Below are 7,623 nucleotides of genomic sequence, written 5' to 3'. Positions count from 1 at the left end.
TACGATGGTCGATATCGATGGATCACTTGCACTTCTTCAAGCGGTATTCTGTGCTGTAATAATCAAGAAATGATTTTATTATAATTATAGAGTGTTATACGTCACTGTATACATACATACATCATAGTGTCACATAAGCCACCAATATTATGACGTATTAATGACTATAAATAAGATGTTTGAATTGAAGCTACTATCCCACATATTGTAGTGTTGGCGTTTTTGTAATAAAATGTCATGACAATATAAAATTTCAACACAGACTCGTGCATTTGTATTTAAAATCTAGATGATTCATACATGATTTGTGCGACAAAAAATATCTAAAGTAATGTTTTTGCAATGTTTATCATCCTGTAGTTTTAAACCGTTGCAACGTTTTATTTTTTAAATATTGACTTAAATTATAAACACACCCGTTAACTGGTTGCAGGTAGATACGTTGGTTAAGTTTTTTTATATCCTGCAAACAATTGCTAGAATATTACGTCTATAAAAAGAGATTTAAACATATGAGCCGCGCCATGACAAAACCAACGTAACGCGTTTGCGACCAGCATGGATCCAGACCAGCCTGCGCATCCGCGCAGTCTGATCAGGATCCATGCTGTTCGCTATCAGTTTCTTTACTTGTTATAGGGTCTGTAAGCGAACAGCATTGATCCTGATCAGACAGCGTTGATTTTGTCATGGCGCGGCTCATATCTCGGTAATCGGTTCAAAACTGACATTCATATAGCATATATATTAATAAGTTTTACCTGCATTAAGCTGACCAGCTCAATACATGTTACCGGGTGTTGTAACAGGGGTGTTTATAGCGAAATAATATCAACGGTTATCTCGTGGAAACTGCAAATTTTACTTCTTTGTATATGCAACATAACAAATATGTTGATATTTTAGACCCAATTTGTGTGGGAGAGTAGCTTTAAGTGAAAAAAATAAATAACATAATAACTGAATTCAAATTCAATATTTTAATACACGTATTACGGTTTTCTTGCGCATCATCACGCGTGCGACAAAACTTATTGACGTCACGTTCTACACAATACGTAGAATAGGGCCAAAGTGCGTGCGTACGAAATGGTCACTATACGCCACCTTAGTGAGAATGGCGCGTGCTTATTTGTGCTGTAAAGAATCAATCTATATATATTACAAAGGAAACCTGAGGATAGACTAATTATGTCTGTCTGAAAGAATAAAGAATTGCTGATTATCGTAAGACAAGCTGAGCTCGGTTCATTTTTCAATTTTTCATCTCTAATTAGAGACTTCGGTAGAGAAATGTCGAGGCGGTTCTCTGCGTATTATTTATCTACTTCATATATGAAATGAAAAAAAAAGAAACAGATATATTTCTCTATATTTTTTATTTAATTTTATTGCGATAAATGATGAATAGATATCAGGTTTTGAGTATAATTATCTTATAATAAATTGCTTTGTGCTGTATGAAAATAATTTCATCTAATCAATCAGGTTGAAAATAGATTAATGTGGGTAAGAAATGTAATGGCTGTTTAAGATTAATGGAAGAAACAAATTAAATTGTCACCAAACGTGTTCAATTAACTTTTACCGACATTTTGTAAGATATATATAATTAACACACCTCAGCAAGTAATATTTCTATCTATTTCTATTTTCATATTTTGGATTTTTTGGGCGACATTTATTTTATAATGAACACTGATATCAGACTTTCATTACCAGTAAGGATATGTTCAGTGCTTACTAAAGTAGTTTTTATCTAGCTGACAAGTTGTTTCATTCGTCTGCGAAGCAGCCGAGTCTTTTATGATTTTGATTTACTACAGAATGACACGATTTATTTTGCAAGTCGTCAATAAAAAAAACAACTACATACATAAAAAAATCTTATGATACCGTGGAACCAGGCTAAAATTAAATCATGCGCAAAGAAATTCATCTCTTAAAGTTTTGTATTTTTCTTTTGAGATGAATTGAATAGTGTTGTGCGGACAAAGTGCAGGTTTTAAAAAATTTACATAGCCGCCTTTTATAAAATAACGTGTTGTTTAATTTTTTTGTTAGATTTGGTAACGGGTCAGATGCCTTTAATGTCTTATACTCGTATACTATGTTTATGCTCAAATTTGATGTTTTTTCGTTGGTAATTTGCTTAATGAAATTTTCCATACCGTTTAATCGGGATTTAATTATTAACGTTCAAGGTATTATGATAAACCATTAAGAGCAACACTGTCTATATTCCTGACACATTACGACATTGACTGAAGCGTACCCGTCTCCGGTCACAGTATAAAACGAATACTACTAGTACGTAAGAAATGGAATTTTCGTGCCGTAACGCTTCCCCTTTAATTTCAACAACTGCAGGTAGTATTCTAAAGGTATGCTTTGCACAGCTTCCTTCGCAGCCAGTTTACGCAGCAAGCGTAAAACGTGTTTTACCCCAGGCATAGTAATTTAGAACATAAAAAAGAATACGCATGCGCAAGAAACTGAATGAAAACATCCGGCCAATCAAATAACATGGCGTCCAATTGCATTGTATAAAAGTGACGTGGAAGCTTATTGTAACTTACTAATATTTCATTGGCGTAGTTTGTGAGTCTATCATATTCACGATGTAGGACAACTCGTCGTGATGTGTCCTCTAGACGTGGCGTTATCTGTGGCCGAGTCGGTGACTTAGATGCACCACCTTAATAGAAAGAAATAAGGTCACAATTTATTAAAATAATATTATATGTTCAGCACTTTATACAACAGTTCTAAATTTCATTGATTATTAATAAATTAATAAATTAATTAATATATCTTACTTCTTGATATTTCAGATACGTTTTTTTTTGCAATTCATTCATTCATTCATTTATTCATTCATTCATTCATTCATTCATTCATTCATTCATTCATTCATCGATGAATGAATGAATTAAACAAATTATTTATTAATTAATTAAACAATTACGTAAGGAGTTTTTAAACCAGATTTAATATAATTCTGCAACAATAGACATACAAACTTCAATACTTCCTTAAGACTTGAACCAATATTTTGTTTATTAAATAGTTTAAAGGACTTTTATACAAATATTAATTTAAGTTACGTTTGGTCTGTTTGGCATTGCCGTCTGTTGATGACTTTGGCGTTTGCGATTCGTCCAATTTTGCTTCCGGTCTTGGAAAACTATGTCCGGCCTTCGTGCTAGATTGAGATCTAGCTGTAGTCCTAAAAGATAACACAAATTTCAACAAATGTTTAGAATTTATATACATGTTACGAAGCAAAACTATTTTATGACGTCTTTATCTTTCGAGATTACAAATCTTTCAGTTAACACGCAGCAGTGAGTTGTTACCCCTGGCCTGCACCCAACCCACCCTGGTCAATGCGACGGCTTTCTTTTAGCGCTTGATAGCCATTGATATGTCCTTTTCGAAGTCTTAGGTGTGTGGGAGAGTGACGGACATATACCAGTGTTCATCCATTGCGGGACACTACGAGGTGTTTGAAATTTCTAAAAGCCCAAGCTATATTTTAACATATTGCCAAAAAAAACCCTATCAAATGATAGTTCAGATAATTATCCAATCAGTAACATTTTGGAAACTATTACAGGACACCAAAAGTAAAAAGCTTTTGGAAAATGAAAACAAAGTTATTTCTGAAGCATAATGTATAAATACAGCTTAATTTTAATTCATAATTGTTTTCTAATGCATTTATATACGAAACGTCTGTTCGCGAGGCGTGAGTGAATAATCTTAAGCACAACATTTTTAGTTTAAAACCATACTGAACCAAATTCCTAAACAGCATGGAGTTTACGTGTGTTCTTACTTGAGATAGGATACGAGGAAAACAAAATGAGCCGTGTCACGACAAAACCAACATAATGGGTTTGCGACCAGCATGGATCCGCGCAGTCTGATCAGGATCCATGCTGTTCGCTATCAGTTTCTTTACTTGTTATTGGGTCTGTAAGCGAACAGCATGGATCCTGATCAGACTGCGCGAATGCGCAGGCTAGTCTGGATCCATGCTGGTCGCAAACCCATTATGTTGGTTTTGTCATGGCGCGACTCAAATATATTTATACTCTATAACAATAAAATGATGAATTTTTGCGTTTTACGGGAGTCTGAAATAGTTTACTTCTTATTATTAACACGATTATATAATTATATATCCTGATAAATATGCTGATATAAGATAAAACATATCTTCATATAACTACATAAATGCATTGTATATAGAATCAGAAATGTGAATGTCTGGGACTTTATAGTATAATCAGATGTTTAAAGAATATTTTTTGTAGACAGAGTTATCTCAGATTACATTTTAAAGTACTTTTCTATGTAAACATATTTTTGTCTAAAGTCGGTGTGGCTTAGTTTTGAAAAAAAGCTGCACGTTTCTATAAAAGAACTTGTAACATGAAAAACATTTAAAAGATCCTGATGAATTGGAAGTGAAGTAAATATTAACTTGATACTGATAAGGACAAAAAGAAACAACATTCGAGTGGTTAACCTGAAAAATTAGTTTTTGGCGGGAAATTTTAGGAAAAAATTGTGAATAAGAAATATAAAAATTAAACAAGAAAGTTATCATAATTATACAGTTATTTTTGAATGTTAGCGTCACGAGAGATATGTCTTGTTTGTAAACAACAAAATTATGGAAACTTTAAAAAAAGGTGTCACGGTATTATCGCATTCTTAAATGGGCCCGGATATGGGATGACAGATAAAACGGAACATAATTTCTTTAATGCTCTTTTCTTTTGAATTTAATGGACGAAATTTTAAGGCCGTGGAAGATGTTGCAATCGCAATTATCTGCCAAGACAAAAGTCTTTGACTTTCAGCTACATGTGTGATTTGTTTCTGTTTTTATTGTCCTTAAAACATCTCTCCTTTTCAGTAATTTCACAACAACATGTATTAAATGTTACATGTCAGCTATAAAAGCTTTCCCATACATCATTCTGACATTGTCCTTTAGGGTGATTTCTTCTTCCTATACATTAAGTACCACTGAAGTCGGTGCTAGGGAGGGGTTATGTGCGAGATAACGCAATCTCCGTTAAATCTCGTAAATCTCATAAACTGACACTTTAAACCCGAGTTTGCAATTTTCAAATATTATTATTTTTAAATCTCCTTTTTCTTAATTTTCTTATTTTTTGTATTTTTTATTTTATTTATAACCGATTATGAGACAAAATTTCTTGACTTACTTTTTTTGATTTTTACCATTCTTTGAAAATCATCATATTTATCAGGGGTCATTATTGCTATTATCGTTCAATCTTTTAAATGTTCTGACAAGTGTAAGTTCTATCTAAATGTCAGTGGCCTAAGGATGGCGAGAAAAAAATCCATACCAATTCATTTACAAAAAAAAAAAAGAAGAAAGTTCTTTCCCAAATAATTATACTAGTTCGGATAACATTGTAGATTAATTATTTATTAAATGTCAATCATGCTAACAGGTAGGCGGATACTTTTAGGTGACGCTTCTGTGCCTTACAGTGAACACTAATTGGTTTATAATTGAAGGTCTCGAAAACGATGAACAATTGCGGTGATAGTTTTTAGTTTCACCATGAAAGAATTATACATGGAAGTGTGATATACATGATCCGACTTTACATTATAATTATCAGTGATGAAATATTATCATCAATGATAAAAACATTGAGTATACAACTTAAAGGCCCATTATGTCCCAGAAATGCTTTTAATCTTAAAACTTTATTTTTGGTGTATTTTTATAACTTCCAAAAATTACTCATAAGTCAATAATCTGAACATTCTTTTTTCATCTGTTGTATTTTGGTAAATAGTACCGTTATAGTGATTAAGTTTTTAGAATGGATGTAAAAAATACTATTTTGTTTACATTTTGCTAGTTTTATGACAAATAAATCAACATTTATCGTTACTTACTTCAAGTAACAAGCATCTAACATTCTCTAAAACCATTATTTAAACGTTAAAAAAACATCTTAGCCATTTCTAAAATAAGTAAAAAATTATTCATTACTGAGGCATAATGTGCCTTTAATGATTCAGGACTATGATTTTAAGGACAAAGTGCACGATTCTAAAAAAGAAACCGATTCAGATAGGTGGAAATTATGTAAACTATATTTTTTTCTTTAAAAAAATGAAGCAGCATAAATAGCAGACAAAACATTCCTCGATTGCGACTTTATGGGAAGTTTCCGTGCTTTTCAAGTATTTTTCCCCAACTCATTACTTAGAAAATTGTCATCTGAATTAATTGGTGAAAAAATGTGAAATATATTTTGTCCAAAAGTCACTTGAGTCCGCCGCCATGTTATTGGTGTTCCTTTCAGCGCACTTGCTTACAATCAAATGGTATTAGGTGGTGCCAACAAGCGAATGTGTAAACCCATCGAAGCATTTAAATAAATTGTTTAAACAAAACGTTATTTGCTAATCGTGATTTAATATATATCAATCTCTGATTTTATTTGAAAATCTGTTTGATTAAAGACTTATGAGTGTTCTAACATATAGACTATGATAGACATGTCAATATGATTTGTAACACGTTAACCCGACAAGTTCAAAATTATTTCTTGTTTAGTATGTCTCACGGTTGTACATGTGAAACAACGTATCCATGGCAAGGAAAAATAAACATGGTGGTTATATTGTTTAATTATCTTGACACATATTCTGCATTTATTTTGCGTGTACATTCTGGAATAATTTAACTCAGCCTTTTTGTTGTCTATGTAGGCGTTGAAACACATGATTATCCACAGTTACAAATCATACAAATAAATGCGGGCTCAGTAATGCAGTATAATACGGGTCATGAAAATCTTGTATCTGAATAAACATGTATAAACCATTGTTTTATATAATGTTATTGAAATTTACATGAAAGTTCAGTAAAAAAAAGAAGTTTTCCGCGATAATTGATATACAATATGTGACTGATATACACTGATGCCTGATATACGATGTGTGCCTGATATATAGTGAGTGTCTGATAAACAATGAGTGAGTGATATGTAGAGAGTGACTGATATACAGTGAGTGCCTGATATAAAAGGTGTGGTGATATACAACTGAGTGGGGGTTTGATATTTTGGTGTGGGGGTTGAATTTTACAGTGTAAGGTCTGATATATTGTGGTGTTGATATACAATGATTCTGATATAATTGTTGTGATTAATAGTATCTGATATAAATGAGTGAGTGAAGTTAGTTATGTGGAAATGAGATAAAAGGAGATTGATATATAGCAGTGAAAAATTGATATAACAGTGATTGATATAGTGAGTGATTTATATAATTAGTGATGATTAATAAGGAGTGATGATATAGTGATTTATGAATAAGTGAGGTGACATAACGTGAGTGATTGATTTAGAGAGTGACTGATATACAGTGAAAATAGATATACATGAGTGACCCGGTATACCGTGATGTTTAATACACTGAGTGAATGAATAAGGGTTATTTATGAATATACAGTGATGATTGACATACAAGTGATGATTATATAATGGAATTATTGATAACCAGTGACTAATTGATATAAAGTGAGTGACTGATATACACTGATTGAATGAT

The 7,623-nt window shown here is 32.1% G+C and overlaps 1 protein-coding gene across 1 annotated transcript in view; it reads left to right on the top strand.

Annotated features, from left to right (window-relative positions):
• LOC132730179 (uncharacterized) overlaps positions 1–7,623 on the top strand; it is a 33,616-nt gene that overhangs the window by 10,271 nt on the left and 15,722 nt on the right. The gene's annotated exons all lie outside the window — the stretch shown is intronic.

Source organism: Ruditapes philippinarum, unplaced genomic scaffold (genome assembly GCF_026571515.1).
Source record: "Ruditapes philippinarum isolate M1 unplaced genomic scaffold, ASM2657151v2 ctg736_1_1_1_1, whole genome shotgun sequence".
Lineage (NCBI taxonomy): Eukaryota > Metazoa > Mollusca > Bivalvia > Venerida > Veneridae > Ruditapes > Ruditapes philippinarum.
The sequence above is the reverse complement of the archived record's forward strand: the minus strand, read 5'-3'. Positions and strand labels throughout refer to the sequence as shown.